Source organism: Rissa tridactyla, chromosome 2 (assembly GCF_028500815.1).
Source record: "Rissa tridactyla isolate bRisTri1 chromosome 2, bRisTri1.patW.cur.20221130, whole genome shotgun sequence".
Lineage (NCBI taxonomy): Eukaryota > Metazoa > Chordata > Aves > Charadriiformes > Laridae > Rissa > Rissa tridactyla.
The window spans coordinates 75,665,103-75,683,427 of NC_071467.1; the positions used below are offsets into that span (position 1 = coordinate 75,665,103).

Here is an 18,325-nt window from a genome sequence, read left to right on the forward strand (position 1 = left end):
TCATCAAACTGCTAATGGCTGTCTGGCAATTCTCTGGGTTTTGCTAATGTTTGGGAACAGAGCCTCTTTTACCATCCTGTATTCAAGACCTGCTGCTGAAAAAGAACTGGGTCACTAATATATACTGATTAAGATTTGATACTTGTCCTCAAAATAGCCAGTTCATATTTGGGAGAAGGCACTTGTTTCCAAAATAAATGGCAAGCTATGATACCAGTGAAATGCCTTGCACCAAAAAGTATCAATGTGCTGAATGCTATATTTGTAGGAATAAAGGCAGAGATTTTTACACTGGGTTAGATCCTATGTTTGTCGAGTCATTATGCTGTATCTAAGCAGCCAATATGGCATATTACAAAGAATATATTAAAAAAAAAAACAAACCTCAGCTCAATTCAAAGGTGCTAGGCAAAAATGAACTTAGAAGTTCTCTTTTTTTTTTTTTTTTTCCAGGCAGTTGTGGTTGGCATAATGCATGCTTTGTATTTTTTATGGAACTGCAAATGTGTTATTTTGGGCATGACCTGTTTTTTGCCCTTTTTTCTCTTTGTTTTCATAGTGTGCTTACCGCCCGAAGGATTCACTTATGATTTTGGGCCCTGCAGATACGTAAATGATTAAACAGAGTATCATATGACATTGAAACCTTTTTCTCTTTCTCCCAAGAGAAACATTACTAGTAGCAATTACTACAGTACTCATTTGAAAGAAATGCAAAAAAAAAACCAAACCCAAACAAAAAACTACCACCAACAAAAATCCCCAACAAACCTCTATCGGATTTGTACATCCTTTTTGTAATATGCCAATTTACACTTCTTTCCCCAACAGGAAACTTGAAATTAGTTAAAGACTAATGTTAGTATATGCTGCATTGTCAGTACCTGAATGCTTTTCCTGATAACAGGGGAAACATAACAGTTCCTTTATAACTGCTTTTGCAGCTATAAAAATAGAATGCACTTTGAGAAATTGGGTGTCCTGAAAATCTGTTGCTGTACTCGGATCTATGATTTTAAAAGAATATGTGAATAGATGTGCCTGAACTTCATAATTTTGATGCACTGTGAAATTATGCTTCCAATTCATTTAGAGCATCATCTGAGTCATGATGTGAAGCTGAGGGAAAGGAGAGCTATGTAAGAGAAACTTGACATTGTAGGCAGGCATTTTTGAGCTGCAAATTCTTTATTGGATGTCAAACGTTTCTCATGGAAGTAGTGTCTTTAGTGGTTCATAAGCAGTAAGAATTTTCCTTGGTATTTCCCCTTGCTCTTACAAACCCTGTAGATAACCTGCTTTAGTCTGGGGCAGTCAACAGACTAGAAGTGTCAAAGCAACACAGGTGACTTAACAGGGCGTGAAATGACTCCCTGCTAATTAATTATTTTTGCTCCTAGCTTACTGTGTGTTAACTATCCTAAGTGCTTATAACCAGTTTAAAGACTCCCTTTGGAAGCCCATTCACAACTACTGTGCCTTCTGTCAGAAGTGAAGTTTGCATTAAAAAACCCTGAACATCTGTTTCTCCACCCCTACTAAATCTGACTTAGAAGCTTTCATCACCTTGTCTTTCAAATTTGGCTACAGTGCCAGTATTGTGTTGGTAAAGGGCTGAAAGAAGGTTAAACTAAATATGCTCTAGATTAGAGTGTGAAGAAGTATTCTATTTTTTACAGTACATTTTCTGACTTAATGAGAATGGAAGGCTGTAGAGAACATTCTTCCAGAGTCCCCAAGGTTGGGACCTTAATGCCGTAACTTCAGTGTTCAGAATAAATTGACACGTTGGAGTTTGGGAGTATGTTCAAAGCAGACAGCAAAAGAAATGAGAACCTGGATAAGTGAATATCCACTACAGAATATCCTTTAGGATGCTGTGTTGCCAACTCTCCTCTACCATTCCTTTTTCTGGTTTTGGGGAGGAGGGCAAGGTATAGATCTCTGACTTTTTTACTGGGCTCTTTGTTTGCAATGTTTGCTGCTTTCAGAAGCTTTTGGGTCTTGTTTATGAGCCTTTTTAAAAAAAAAAAAAACCAAAACAAAACACACTTTCTCAGGAGTTAGCACATAAACCAGTCACACTGAGTGCATTCTCCTAGAAACAATCTCTAGCTTTGTGGAAAAAATCAATACTACCTTTTAGTGGCTTTCAGGAGCCCTTTCCAAATTCTCAAACTCCTCAATAAAAATCCAGCAGTGAGAATTGGCAGTGTTTGTCTTCTGTTCCTGGAAATTCAGAACATAGTCCTAGAATTTCTCAGAAAAAATGGGATGATTTACTGTGTTTCCGTTCTTTTGCAATCTGTAGTCACAACAGTATTTATGCAGAGTGACTTGAACTCTTGGGGAAGATTTAGTTCTTTAACCCTTTGATGCATGAATTGTACAAGTCTCAGTGACATAAATAACAAAAGGATGGGGCTTTTTTCTCAGTTTCTGAGGATAAAATTCTGGGCATACATGAATGTTCTGTTCATATTCTATTTTCTGCCTTGCATTTATTTTCTCATAACTAAGATGCAGGCATGACTTTATTAATAATTAACAGACTTTTTTTTTTTAAGAGAGATGAATTCTTATTAGGGAAAGGACTTGCTGTCAGCGTACTCATCGTCTAACTTGGCATAAAATGCACTTGGTCACAAAATGGGGAGAAAATGGAAACGACTTTCTCCTATGTGTACAGAACTGTGGATAGTCGTGGAGCATGACTACAAATGCTAGTAGTCCTCTTGACCAGATAAAAGGAACATGACATTGCACATCATACTTGAAAAGCTTAGTGCACTTCAAGAGTAGGGAAGTAAATACCTAAGAGAATTATCAGTTAGAGGCTAGCTGCTGTAATAAAAGCTTCCTTTAATGATGTCAGATTTGTGGATGTGAAGATGATGTACTGGTGTTAAAACAACAGTCACATTTCTTTGCCTTCAACTGGAAGAACAACAACAGGTTCTCCGGGTTTTAGTGCGTCAGCCTTGATTTGATCCTTGTTTTCCATAAAATGATACAATAAGTTAGAAGACACCTTTGGAGGTCACCTGATCCAAGTCCATGGCATATTGAGGTTATGTTTGTTTTCCTAGGGTGAGTGTGGGTTTTTGGGAGACTTGGTTTTTACACTTTCAGGGGTTGTTTGCTTTGATTGGGTGGTTAGAGATGGTTTCTGTTTTAGCAGGGGTAAAAAAATGCTATATCTCTAATTCAGAGTTACCTTAGTGTATGCCATAATCCTCATCCCTTTGAAATCCAGGTGCCCTCTATTTGACTTAGTGTTACCTCTGCCACTTTGGAATTTAACAGTCTGGCTGCTGTCTGTGTTTGCCTGAATAAAATGTCTTTTGTCCTAAAAAACACGCAAAAAATCAGTTGTATAATTTGTGTCCAAGTAGAGTGAAAAACCTATGTGCGAAGGGCTGTCAAGGCCTATGTTTTGGCCCTCTTTGTCTGCCCGACACACTGTTTGAAAATCTTCATTCACTTAGCCATTGACAGTTGTTTATTGAGACTATGGAGATCTTTCTTACAATTTCTGGTGGGTTGACCCTGGCTGGACGTGAGGTCCCCACAAGCTGCTCTGTCACTGTCCTCCTCAGCTGGACGGGGGAGAAAAAATATAACAAAAGGCTTGTGGATTGAGATAAGGACGGGGAGATCACTCACCAATTACAGTCATGGGTAAAACAGCTTCAGCTTGGCGAAATTAATTTAATTTATTGCCAATTAAAATCAGAGTAGGGTAATGAGAAATAAAACCAAATCTTAAAACACCTTCCCTCTGCCCTTCCCTTCTTCCCAGGCTCAACTTTTAGCAGGGCTTGTGGCGACAGGACAAGGGGTAATGGTTTTAAACTGAACGAGGGTATATTTAGACTAGATAGAAGGAAGAAATTTTTTACAATGAGAGTGGTGAAACACCCTCATTGCCCAGAGAGGCGGTAGATGCCCCATCCCTGGAAACACTCAAGGTCAGGTTAGACGGGCCTCTAAGCAACCTGATCTAGTTGAAGATGTCCCTGCTTATTGCAGGGGGGTTGGACTAGATGACCTTTAAAGGTCCCTTCCAACCCAACACATTCTATGATTCTAACTTCACTCCTGAATTCTCTACCTCCTCCCCCCGAGCAGCACAGGGGGACGGGGAATGGGGGTTGTGGTCAGTTCATCACATGTTGTCTCTGCCTCTCCTTTGTCCTCAGAGGGAGAACTCCTCACACTCTGCCCCTGCTCCAGGGTGAGGTCCCTCCCATGGGAGGCAGTCCTCCACAAACTTCTACAACGTGAACCCTTCCCATGGGCTGCAGTTCTTCACAAACTGCTGCAGCGTGGGTCCCTTCCATGGGGTACAGACCTTCAGGAACAGACTGCTCCAGCATGAGTTCCTTGTGGGGTCACAAGTCCTGCCAGCAAACCTGCTCCAGCATGAGCTCCTCTTTCCATGGGGCCGCAGGTCTTGTCAGGAGCCTACTTCAGCGTGGGCTTCCCACAGTGTCAGAGCCTCCTTTGGGCACATCCACCTGCTCTGGCATGGGGTCTTTCATTGTCTGTAGGTGGATATCTGCTCCACCACTAACCTCCATGGGCTGCAGGGAGACAGCCTGCCTCACCATGGTCTTCACCACGGGCTGCAGGGAATCACTGCTCCAGTACCTGGAGCACCTCCTCCCCCTCCTTCTTCACTGACCTTGGTGTCTGCAGAGCTTTTGCTCTCACATCTTCTCACTCCTCTCTCCTGCTGCAGTTGTGCAGGATTATTTTTTTTTTCCCCCTTCTTAAATATGTTATCACAGAGGTGCTACCACCATCACTGATTGGCTTGGCCTTGGCAAGTGACAGGTCTATCTTGGAGCCGGCTGGCATTGGCTCTGTTGGACATAGGGGAAGCTTCTTAGCAGCTTTTCACAGAAGCCACCCCTGTAGCCCCCCGGCTACCAAAACCTTGCCACACAAATCCAATACATAATTTTTAAGATTAAAAATAAATGGCGGCTTAACTAACTCTCATTAGGCTTAAATATACAAAGATGGTCCTTGTATAGAATTTGACCCAGAGTTTGGATTTTCATGCTAACAGGGCAATTTTGAAGGACCAGAGTGCAGAATCAGGCTTTCAAAGTCCTTGGGCATAGCTGAGTGAAAAAACACCAGAGGCATTAGTGCATTGCGTCATTCTTCTACATATTGTATGAAGAAACGAATCTGAAATGTTGCTACTGCCAATGCAGAAAGTCATCAGATTTGTGAAATATGGTGTCAGTCAACAGATATTTTGTTGATGATGCTCTTGTTTTAACAGTTTACATGTATGTGGTGTAGAGGGTTGACGGACTGCAGCAGACATAAAGTACAAAGCAGTGAGAACATTAGTGAATGTTTTTACAAGACATGTTGCCTCCAATATGAAGTTATGAAATCTGTCTCCCTCAGTGCAGACAGCAAATGTTTTTCAGCAATAGCATTGATGCTTGGTAGTTTTTGTTGAAGCGCAACTGGAGCTGGATTTCTAGCCTCTGTCTATTTTTCTTGGAAAGAAATTTGTTTAAAAAATTGTCCCAAAAGCGGTTGTTCTCACTAACATAGAAATGAAAGTGTGGTGCTTACCTCTTAGAGGGGCCATTGGGAGGGGATGTTGGAAGTGCGCTTGCCCCCACTGTCATGTGTCATCAGAATATTGTACATGAAGCAAACCGATGTCAAAGAAATTTGTATCTCACACTAAGCTTCTATACAATTGATGACAGTTTCCCTTCTTACAAGAAATACCTATTAATTACTTTTTTTGCTGTGCCAGTTTACCTTTCTACACTTCCAATTGAAAGTCTGTACTTAGCTGTTTGCACTTCTGTATTCCAATTTACGTAGAAGTTGGTTGGCAAAACATAAAGTTGTTTTTGAAGGTGAATGCGAACAAGAAATTTCAAGTGGCTAGGTCCATGTTTTTCAATTACTTAAGATTTTTCAACTTGCCAAAAAGAAAAAAAAAAAAAGAGCATTCTAATGGTCAGTCGTACCATTTACTACTTAAATTACTGCTAGCAGTTGTGAGGAAGCAATATAGGTGTTGCAAATCAAGTGAAGAAATTACAAGTAAAGAAGCTTAATTTTGCATTGTCCTGTTAATGGTTAGATGCTCATGCTTGAACAGTGGACTGAACCTATCTTTTAATCTTGTTAGATCATTATATACAAGCAGTCTCTTAAATTTGTTCCTTGATTTAGCTCTAGTTTTCATACATGTTTAAATTTACACTTTACTACTTTTTTACTTGAGAAGGCTGAGGGGGGAATCTTGCGTATCTATATGAATATCCGAAAAGAGCGTGCAAAGAAGACATACTGAGGCTCTTTTCAGTGGTGACCAGAGGCAGTGGGCACAGACTGAAACACAGGAGGTTCCCTCTGAACATCAGGCAGCACTCTTTCACCATGAGGGTGTCAAAGCACTGGCACAGGCTGCACAGAGGTGTGGTGGAACCTCCGTCCTTGGAGATACTATAAAGCCAGTGCCAGGCAACCGGCTCCAGATGGCCCTGCTTGAGCAGCGGAGTGGACCAGATGACCTCCAGAGGTCCCTTCCAACCTCAATCATTCAGTGATCCTGTGAAAATCAAAAACCGTGGATCTCTTCAGGTTCTGACTTGTGTGCAACATTTAAGATGCCACTTCCAGATTGTAAAAACACCCACATTGATAAAATCAGGCCATTTTCTGTTTGTGGTTTTTTCCTCAGAAGACTTCATGAAGCCATTCTGAAGTAATGGTAACAATGAGTTTAGCAGGCTATAGCACCAAACTAAATTCTGTATATTTTTTTCTTATGAATGGGATCTTTTCCAAATGAGTAAATATTTAACAAGCTGTTTACCAACTGGTTATTTTGGAGAACTACCACTATGAGTGTTTTTATGTTAGTAACAGCTCTCACTTAACGGAAGAGAGAAGTTGATGTACCAGTCCTAAGACACCTTCATACTTCAAACGTCTGCATAAATATTAGAGACTAGAAACTGAAATGTAAGAGAACTGAAGTTTGTTTGTGTTTTGTTTTTTTTTTTTTTTTTAAATTGGCTTTGTTATAATCAACTGGAATTATGTTAGCGATAGGTTGGGGGGGTGGTCTGTTTTTAATGAACCTTCCTCCTACAGATGTTCTGTGCTCTACAATGAGTAAATAATAACCACTGGAGAAGATTATTACTTTTTTTTTTAAGAGTAAGATAAGATTGCTGTGCATTTGGAGCTGTCACTTTTCAAGAAAGTGCTGTGGCTCAAATAATTCTTAGTGTTGCTGTCCATGCCAGTTGGCTCAGACATGCTTTTTCTATCCTTGGAAAAGACTGGAGATATAATGTTGTCTTATACTTAAGTATTTCCAAGAAATATATCTAGATTCAGACCTTGCTAAAAGTTATGCCCAGTAGATTTTCTTGCCTTACAGAGTCTAAAGGGAGACTGTTAGATCAAAGGAAGGACAGTATTTCATAATCACTTATGATTTCTTCTTTTTTTTTTTAAGTTAAAAAAGGGGGGAACCCAAACAACAACACCACAACCAAAACCCAGTAATTCTGCATGAAGTTGTTTAAGCGTGATCACCTCTGAGAGCAGAATTTTTCAGTTTTTAAAAAGAAACCGTGGGTACACTTTCCAAACGCTATTGTTAAGGTGATGTCTCATGGCAGGGATCATTTTGTTTCTACACTTGCGGACCATCTACTCGTAATGCTGCAGCTGAGTCCTGAACTGAAGCTGCTGATTCTAGCAATAACAGACAGCCTGAACTCACCATGGCTTTGGTGGTGGATGTGCCACGTACTTTAAAAGCTAGGGATGAATTTATCAAGTTCACCTAGCACTAGCTATCACTGAAAAAGATCATCTTTTGCATCCTCTAAGAATTTCTCTTTCTAATATAATGGAGTCTGAAATACTCTTTCACAAGTTCTCTCTAGGTTCCCACAAACCTCTTCCTGTTTTCAGGTGTGTTTCTTGTGTGGCAGGTACATTCCCTTCTCAGAGTTGAGGCGTGGAGAGCACAGAATAGAACAAGGACTTTGTTCTTGATGAATTGGCTTTGCTTTTTCAGGACGGAATTTTACCAAATTGATCAGCTTTCAGGAATCCTTCATGTAGAAAGGGCCAGATTATTGGCATTAATGTCCTTTTATGCAGACAGTATTGATATTTTAATCTGAGGCATTAAGATACAGTGTTTTTCTTTCTGGTTTTGAAAGAACAACAAGCAATCAAAGGTAGAACACAAACGCCAAGCAAAGCTCTCAGGCTTTACTGCTATTTTAAGATAGCTTTGGCTTGCGTACTGGTAAGACCAGTGTGCATATTTGAAATTCTAGCCTCTACAATGAAAAGACAAGCCCTCGGAAACAGCCAGTGGTTTTGGAGCACGCTTGTCCTTTGCAAGTTGAATGTTAAACAATGACTTGAGACTCTGCTACACACTGGCTGTAGCTCTTGATGTCTTACACACTGGCTCCATTTTTTGACATAATTTTGGCAAGTGGGGGAACCTGGCAATCCTTCATGCTAGAGGCCTTAGCTCTAATAAAGCGCTTTAGTTATTAGCACAAGTAAATAGTTGTCCATTTGTGCTTCATTAATGCATATTAGTCATACAGTAAATACTGTCATGCTGGCAAGTTCCCCAGAATACTGAATACTTCTGCACAGTTCAGGAGGGGGTTTCTGACAAAGTGGTGTTGGCACCTTTCTTGAAGAAGTTCTTGAAGCTATTAGTGTAGGAGAGTGACAGACCATTATTTCGGCTCACGTGGGTTTTATAAAACTGATGCTTCAGTGGAGGCAAGGAAGTATTTTTTTTTTTTTATGAATTTTATGCTGTTGCAGTAGGTCCTTCTCAAGATTGCAGTTAACTTTTCTGCAGCCTTCAGCTATATCTGAGGCAGTTTGCTTTGGGCTGTGGGGAGTACAAATGAGTTGCCTGCTCTTCTAATGAAAATAATTAGATATTCTAAAATCCTGTAAGATTGCCCAATATTGTAAAATTTTAACTGTATAATTGAAGAACCTAGCACATGCAACAGTATGAAGAAATCAAAAGGCAGCACAATGATCCGTGATCTGTGTAAGTGTTTTGTTTTCTTGAGAGATAAGACCCTGAATATAAACAGTATAAAACTGTGAGCTGAAATGTCAGGTATGACTTGTTCTTTGGAACAGCCAGCACAGATTTACAAATTGCTTTTTTGGCTTCTAGAAGGACTTGCTCCATAGTCTTACCAGAAACTGGGCAAGGCTGACCAGCTTCTGGTTCCTCATATCCTCATCCTTGGCCATTTTGAAAATGAATGTGATTTTTGCCTCTGCAGTCATCAGGTTCCTCCTCTGATCAGTGACTTATTTTTTGAAGACGAGGGGGAGCAGCCTCGCAGTGGTATTGGCCAGCTTCCCTAGCGCCTTCTAACGCATCCCATCTGTGGTCCAGTCAGCTTGTGTGACAGAATCATAGAATGTGTTGGGTTGGAAGGGACCTTTAAAGGTCATCTAGTCCAACCCCCCTGCAGTAAGCAGGGACGTCTTTAACGAGATCAGGTTGCTCAGAGCCTCATCAAGCCTGGCCTTGAATGTCTCCAGGGATGGGGCCTCCACCATCTCTCTGGGCAACCTGTTCCAGTGTCAATCCATAACCTTCTTTTGCTGTGAGTAATGGTGTAGTCTCCCAGATTCTGACACTGTGCTCAAAGAACTGTGAGATGTGAGGATGCTCTTTAGTAGGAAAAACCGAGGCAAAGAAATCATTGATCTTTTGTGTCCTTAGCTGATGGGTCCCATGTGCTAAATAGCATAATATTAGCCATCCTTTTGCCCTTGCTTACCTGTAGAAGCATTCTTTGGAATCCTTTGATTCAGCTCTTCTGCTTGGGCAGTATCTCCATATTCTTTCTGTGTAACCTCTTCCTGCTTCAAACTTCTTTGCATTTCAATTTCAACATTTGAGCTGAGGCAGGAGTTGCCTGTCCATTCACCGTGGCTTTCTGCCATTCCCCTGTGATTTTCTGCATGCCAAAATGGACTATTCTTGAGCTTTGAGGAGGTTGTCCTAGGAGAACAGCTTGTTGTCCTGGGCCCCTTGGTCCTTCAGAGCATTCTCCCATGGGAACTTGGCAAACAGATCCTTGAGCAAGCCAAAAATCTGCTTTCCTGCAGTCCAGGACTGTAATTCAGCTAGGAGTCCCACTCCTTTTGCTTAATCTTGTTCCCTTCATCTCAGCATGGCATCAGGCTGATAAATCCTCTGCCTCCCCAACTGGTTCCTCTTTGTCCATGATTTGGCTTTGGTAGCTTGTCGATCAAGCAGAGTGCTTCCCTGGTTGTCTCACTGATCGCTTGTGAAGTTATCTTTAACCAGCTCCAGAAATCTTAGTAGTGTCCAGTGCTGACTGCAGGTGGAACTGCACTGTTTGCTTGTGAATAGGTCAGAAATGTGGTTTAGTTGATTTGTCTCCAGTTTCTTCCCATCCGATGCACCTGGCTGCAAAGATGGACTTGTTTGGGCTAGGTAAGACAGGTACTCTGAGCTTTCATCTTCTCCAAGATGGGTGCCTCTTCTGGAAGCAAGCATTCAGGTGGAAAACGAGGGACTTGCCAGTGTGACAGAAGCAAAGGAGAACCTAAGGGTGCTAGCCAATGGCCCAGGTGTTTCTTGGCCCACCTCAGTCCTTTGTGGCTTCCCAGCCAAGCTGTTGGTACTCAGTCTCCTGTCATGGCACCCTCCTGCCTTCCCTGGTGTTAACTCTTTCTCCCAAGGTTTACATCTAAGCAGGCTGTCTCCTATGCTGTAGCCATATCTCGGCAGAACCATCCTCAGAGCAGTGTGGGGAAGCTCTGCCCCTAAGTGGCTTAGAAGCTTCAAGTCTGACTGGTGCTGCCATCCTTTGGTCACGGGTGCCCCTGGCTCCAAGTCATTTGGTGGGAATGGGCAATGAGGCATGAGAAGTCCTGGCCAGATGTTCCTGTTTCCTCTCTGTTGGGGGCCCATCACAGAAGAGATGCTGCTCCCCCATGCCTGGAGTGTGAAGAGGCAGGGCAGGGCAGGAAGTAAGGGCTGACACAAGCCTTGAAATGCGTGAACTGTTTTATTGATTGTAAAGAGACTGTGCCTAGCTTGGCAAGGCTGACAACTCTCCTGCCTGCCTGTGGGTTTTGTGTCTCCTCCACCCCTCTGGCAGGGACCTGAGCTGCCCAGGATTTCTTTGAGTGGTTGTGTGCAGGTTCATGGAGAGCAGTGCCTGGGGGAGCTTGGGAGAAGACATCTTGGCATCTTTCTGGAGGTCACCTTGGCGATGATGGTGTCAGGAGGCAGTAACTGTACCTGCGGCTGGTCTACCTCCACAGTCCTTCTGTGTGCTCTTGTCCTGTTCCCCCTCTGCATATCCTTATTCTTCCAGAGCCTCTCTCTTGGGCTCATCCTTCCTTGACTAGCAGGGAAACAAGAACCCCTTGACAAGCCAGGAGTGGTTGCCGTGGCCACACCACCATGACCACTTGTCATCACCTGTTGGAAAGATTTCCGCAGAAGGTAACTCTAGCATCATGTGTTACGTGCACATTCTTCAGTGTTTCCTGGGTTATTTGTACTTGTAAGATCACTTCCGTTACTTGATGTGTTAGATCACTTGAATGTAGCAGGTACCCATTTATTACAGTAACTTACAGCATGTTTACCCGCCCACACATGCACACTCAATTTCCGTGAATTTTTTTTGTTTCTTTTTAAATTCATGACGGACTGGGAATTTTTCAAAGCAAGTATTAAGATCAACTTTTGAGGTAGTTACCTTAAGCCTTTTGTAGCTGGAGGCACCTGTAGAGCCTGTTCTCTAAGGTGAATGCGAGTTAAGACTTCAGAATGCCCATTTCTCTGCTGCTGACCATACAGAAGTACAGGGCAGCGCGTTGTAAGTTTGATGGGAAGAATGCCTTCCTACATGCGTTGCTGATGAATTTTCTGCATGATTTAACCAAGTGTGCTAGAGATGTGTTCTGAAAAAGGCATCTCATGTGATCCTGTTTTTTCTGGAGTCCTTTATGTCCTCAAAATTATGACAAATTGCTGGCTGTCGAACATGAATTGGCTGGATGGTTTAGTCGCAAACCATAACTGCTATGCTGGATGAGAGCAGGTTGGAAAAATAGTTTTCTGACAGCGTATCTTTTAAAGCATGACTTGCCCTGCAGATTAAAATAAACCCAAACCCACAAGACCAGAAACTTCTCACCAACTGTCTCACTAGCATCTTCTGGAACGGGGATATTGGCATAATAACATGCCTTATTAGGATGCAAGATTACACATGTGCTGTCAGCATTGTGGTGCTGTGCTGATGAACTCTCAGGTAATTTGCCACAGTTAATTTTCTTGTTTTAGCTAGATGTAATGGTCTTCGGTTCAACTGTATCCAGAAGGCGGCTTGTTCCTCTCACCCACGGCTTGCTTCTGAAGCCTGGTTCAAAGTTTTTCTCTTTTCTTCCTCATCCTACGATTTCTTTGTTTTGATCTCTGGTTTGACTTTAATCTCAGCAGGAATCTTTTCCACTACCTTTATTCCATAGATCTGCATTTTTGGGTTAGAGAGAGTAGGTCAAAACTCGAGGAAGCAGCATAATAAATAGTGATTGTGCTGTAAAAGTTACCACCCTGAACCCCGGCGTTAATCACCATCTCTGTTGAAGCTTGGTAGCTGCTCATGTGCAAGCTGCTAGCCCCTTGAATGGCAAAGCAAGCAAGTCACATTTATTTCCCCCCCGCCCCGGCATCTTCAGTAGTAGTTTCAAGGAAGAGAAAAGAAGAGAAAGGCAGGCGTTTTTGAATGCACTTTAATACCGATTGAACAGCAGCTCATCTGATTGCATTGCATCCTGTTTTCCTCGGTGTCACCAGTAGAAATCCATTTGCAGAAACGTTCTTGTCGTTCATAGCTGCAGCGTTTCAGCATTGCTAAAGCCAATGCAATCCAATGTTGCGCATGTGGCAGTATTATAACTGGGATTTCTTGAACTTTTCTGTCTGACCAGCTTTGCAATTGCTGTGAAATCTCTCCCTGTTTGGAGACCCTGTACCTGGGCCGGTCTTGTTTGGGGTGGTTTGCTTGTTTTGTTTCCTGTGCTACCTTGGTAATTTTTGGCACACCAGACCTTCCTCCAGTAACATAGTGGTAGTTATGAAAACTCTTTGATCTGCTGAGGCCTTAACATAGCCCAGTATTCAGAGGATTTGTGCAGAATTAAAGCAGCTGCTGCTGCTAACCATGTTGAGGCGTTGCGGTGTATGTTCTGACGTGCTGTGGGTAACTTTGTTGGATGTGTCCAGTAGGGGTTAGCAAGAAGTGGGGAGAAGCTGTACAAAATAAGCGGTCACTTGACACACTTGGGCTGTGAACGACTAGTTAAACAACAAAACAAAAACAAAACCTTCCAAGCATGAAGAGGTGATTGACATGCTTGCTTTTAGCAAGTGATATTTTTTTCTGGAGTGCCAGTTTGTGCAAAAACTAAAGATTTGCGCTTTGTATTGGGGTTTCCTGGGACAGCTTGCAACTTTACATGTAATCTGTTACTTTTTAAATGCAAATTGCTGAGCTTTTGTGAATTTTATTCCTTTAGAAAATGTTAAGGCTGTAAAAATTTCCTGATAAAGCCATCTTCTTGATGCAGGATAATTGGTAGAGCTGCCTGCAATTAGCTCACTTCCCTCAAGGAGGAGAAAACACGGCAGACACTGCATTAAGATAAATATATATAAACATGTATATTTATTAATACTGGAACAAATGTAGCCGTTAAGCACATTTCATATTGTACGTAGATTTTTTTTATTTTTTTTTTTTGAAAATCGGACAGAAAGAGGTAGAGTATCCAGAGCACTGAGAGAAGTTCTCAGGCTAAAAAGTACCTTTCAGCTGCTTGGAATTTACTAGAGTCAAACTAGTTACTTCTTTTTCATATTCTGAAAAGGACCCTGAAGATGTAGAAAATACTGCAAGTTTCTTTCATTTCGAGAAATGGTAATAAGACACTTGACACTCTAAACTATCCAGGATGATTCCTGTTCTTAGTCTTGGCTTAATTTTTGTTTTGTTTTCTTTCCAGCCGTTGTGAATTGACAGTTTTTACATAGGCAACACAGCAGAGTAGTTTGCATTAGAAATATTGTTCAACTGTTGCTAACGTTTGGGGGCAGTGACTATGAAGTCTAATAGAGTATCACTGTTGAGGATTTATTTATTTATTTATTTACTTAGGAAAACTATTTGGAAAGGTGTGGTGATATGATTCTTAACATTGTGAAGGTCAAATGAAATTCAGACATGATTAAAGAAAGAAGTGCAGAAAGACAGGCATCTTGTTTCATTCGTAATAGTTGTTGGGTTGTTTTTTCTGAGGGCTTGCAAAGTAACACGTTACTGCAATGTAAGCAGTACAAAAGGACAATTTTTTTCTTATACCCCACCTTTTTCTTTGCATAAATTACATTACTGATTTGCTCTGAGAGAGTGGAACTCTGCTGTTTGGTTAGAGGAGAGCACAACAGTCTGCTCCGATACAAGATCTGATGCTGGGTTGTTAATCACGAAGAGGCACGATTGCTGTGCTTTAGATGCGTGTCTGGGATTTCTGTGGTTTTTGCTTTTATTTTAATAGGTTATAGAGCTGTCAACTGAGGTGTGTAAATCTTTACCCCGTATCTGAGATTCTTAAATACCTTCTCTTTGGTAAGGCTTGCTGTTCTGGAGATGTGTAAAGAGTTAGTTCTGAATCTGACTGAAAGCAACTCACCTGAACTACAAACATACTTGTCTGAGGTGGGCAATTAGTTCTGGGGTAGATTGCACCATGTAATAGGTAAATGGTTCTTTATCTAAGCAGAAGGGTGTGTGGTCAGTATGATTAGGATCATAGGTTTGATCAGATGAGACAGCCATTTCTAGACCTCGTTAATTACTTACGTAGTGCCAAGAATCACTCTTCAGGGAAGGAGGGGAAGGGGTATCAAGCACACCTTAAATTGTAGCAATTGAGTAAATTGGCTAGGAAGTAGAGAGATAAGGTCCATATCCCTGATAGTTGAGGCAAGTGAGGATAGCGAAGTAGTCTTGTATATGAAGGTGTTCAACATGACACTTGGAATTCATCAGGTTTTCAGTTTGAAGACCCGAAGAACAATTTCATGAGCAATCTGAGAGTTACTTTGCTCACTGGCATCAGGTGAATTTTAACGGTCTGTGTGAGCACAGTGCCTCTTGCCCCACGGGAGGTTTATCATTTTATCAGCTCTGTCGTGGGCTGCAAAGAATCATCTTCACCTATCAGCCCATTCAAACCCCCAGTTTCAACCTGAACCATCAAGAAGACAAAAGGGGATAGCACTATTGTCTTTAAGAAAGCAGGTGCACATTCAGACGGGGTAAGTTCCTTTGCTCTGTGTTTCACGCTAGTTTTATTCCTTTGTTAGAGTTTCGTCAGTCTTGAGTTTTCAGGGATGCCTAGCTATAAGGGTACATGCACTTAAATGTAATTCAGATTATCTGGCTGGCATTGCTGCTTCCCAAAGCATAAAGATTTGAATATCTATTCATAAAGAGAATGCATTTATTCGGATATAATGGTTCCTGCAGCCTAGGTAGCATCGTCCTTCTCTGCTCTCTCCCCTGGCCCGAGGCACACAAACGTGTTGCTGCAGTGCCAGATCCCAGAGACCACCATGTCGTCCTCTCAAGCACTGAGCCTTCCAAGGTTAATGCAGGGCATCATTAGCCTGCTCTGGGACAGACTGTCCAAGGCAGTTCACAGAACGTCTCCCGTCCACTTGGTGCAAGGGTGCTGTCAAAACTCTGACCCCTAAAGCCAGTGTTCTTGGAAGCAGCTGGCCAGCAGCGCGGCTATAACCGGAGCTCTAGTAGGTTTGATGCCAAGTAGAACAGACGAGCTACCTGGTATTTCACAGGTCTGATGAGCATGGGGAGGGCAGAGGGCTGGAAAGGATCAAATATCCTGTGCCTTCTTTCTATGTGCTACAGCTTCCCCCAAAAGAACATGTAAAGATTTTATTTATACTTTTTTTAATGCATGCTAAAAGAAAAAAATTTTGAGGGTGTTTTCTCAGAATGGACAGGAGTGTCAGCAGGTGTGTGGAATGCTGAAATTTTCCATAGTGCCTGGGTACAAATATTTCCATTATGTTTCTTTTCATCTTTCTGATGAGGAAGGAATATAGTCTGACCGTGCGCTTCAGAAACTTGGGAAAAAACATAGAAGGTGACCCTGGGAAGGATTCTTGAATAGGCTAAAGGTTTTTCAAGCAACAGCACATCGTTATGGGTTGCATTACTTCCTAAATTGCATGAGCACCATCCGGCATAGTAGTTAACACATATGGATTGCTAAGTTTGTTAGAGCCTTGCTGTGCTTTTAACTCATTTTAAGTAGCGTAGTCTATTAAGTACCAGTTCTTTGATAAGGGAACAATGCAAAATCTCACTGAAAAGCCTTTTCAAAAAGAAGAATATGACATATTACTTCAGTTTACTTTATGCTTTCTGAGAGTAACAAAACTCAATTTTTCTGTTTAATTCGTATTGGTAAATACAGTTCTATCACTTACAGAAAACAGATTTTTCAGGGACTTTATTGGTGGAGTCGGTACTGACCAAAACCAAAGACCTTGGAATATGCAGTAAGTTAGAGTTCTGGTAGTTTTGTCAGTGACAGTCCCCTGCCAACGAGAGTGACTTGCTTTGGAGGTAAGGCTAACTTATAATTACGTACAAGCTAAAGATACATTATTAGAATCTATGGGCACCAGCAGAAGAATTACCATATAAGCATGTAATTTTCTACTGCGAAGAATTTCCTAATAGAAACTTCATTTGTTCAGTGGTGTTTTGTTAGAAGTGAAAAGGAACTTAGTTTATGTTTTAAAAAAAAAAAAGGCAAAAAGACATTTGATTAGGAAGTAACTGCTTCATTTTTCTAAGTGCTTTCTAGCTGAAGATGGGTCTAAGAAGTGATTCCTTTCACCGAGAACCTTGTGCACTTGTTTCTTTTCTGTATTTCAAGACTTGATTTTAGCTGTAAGCTATGTAAACTGTCTCTAACAGCCATGGTGGTTTTAGTCTCATTAAAAATAGAACAAAGCTTTTAGCATTTCTGAGCCTGTCAGTTGGATTCCCTCCTTGCTAGCTGATTAAAAGACAGCAACCATGATGCATTGAATTTTCTTCCACCATAATAAATGGCAGTCTGGTCCAAAAAGTGCACACTGTGGAATATACTATCCATTTTCTCTGTGTGGAGTACTGGGAGACAGCTAAATTCTTGCAGAAGCGGTTAGTTTATACTGAGAGAGGACTGCGTCTCATGAGAGAAATCTAATTTGACGTCGTTCTTGCCAAATTCTGGGTGCACGAGTGTTGAAAACCCCGCTAATGCCAGTTTTGCAAAGCCCAGCCTAGAGAAGCTGAATCTGTAATGCTAGCGTGGATGGTGGCTGTAGGGACGCACTGCTGAAGGTGTCAGCTAATGCGCTACGCTCACTCCTGCCTTCCTGGAGAAGAGCCTTCTGCGAATAAGCTGCTGCTACCGGATACTGTTGGAGGCAGCTAATCATGGGTCCAGCTCTTGCCAGATCAGATTTATTTATTTATTTATTTTTCCTGGGGGACCAGAGACACTTCCCTGCTGCCCCCCCCCCCCCCCCCCCCCCCCCCCCCCCCCCGAAAAAAAAAAGGGGGGGGGGATGGGGGGAGAAACTGGCTAGTAGGTAACCGTAGTTTATGGTCTGAAACAATACTGCCCTGATAGCAGTTGCAGTGCAGGTAATGGCAAGTCACGTAACTGGTATTACTGCTTAAAAGAAATCTGAAACACCTTCAGAAAAATAACTTTCTGGCTCAGCTAAAAGGAGTATATTGAATAACTATATCAGTCCATGTGTTTAAGAAAGCTTTTTTTTTTTCTTGGCGTAGGAGAAGAAACACTTCACTGATTTGGGGCAGGCACACTATAGGGTTTCAGTGTTGACAGCAGGGTCCAAATGCCCAATTTTTTTGTTGAATTGAAGGACTTTCTGGTCAGTAGGTTATTGAAACCCAGACCAGGGTCCGGAGGGAAGTTCCTCCCAGGTCAGACTGGCAAGCCTTTCTGCCTTCCCCTTTATCATGGGATGTAATATAATTCCTGTGATTCATTTAACAAATTCCCTGCTGCTGCAGAGACATAGACCACGGACGCAGGGCTGTCTTGTCTCTCTCATTTTCCTTCTTTCTTTGCTAATTCCTGGTACGTT

The 18,325-nt window shown here is 41.8% G+C and overlaps 1 protein-coding gene across 5 annotated transcripts in view; it reads left to right on the top strand.

The window, feature by feature from the left end:
• The window catches only part of GRB10 (growth factor receptor bound protein 10), a 152,252-nt gene that overhangs the window by 38,990 nt on the left and 94,937 nt on the right, over window positions 1–18,325 (top strand). Inside the window, exon 1 of one of the 5 annotated variants that reach the window (XM_054189897.1) lies at window positions 17,772–18,318. The exons of the other annotated variants lie outside the window; for them this stretch is intronic. The gene's annotated coding sequence lies outside the window, so the exon portion shown is untranslated. Of the gene's footprint in view, window positions 1–17,771; window positions 18,319–18,325 lie in introns of those variants that run through there. 5 annotated transcript variants of the gene reach the window in all.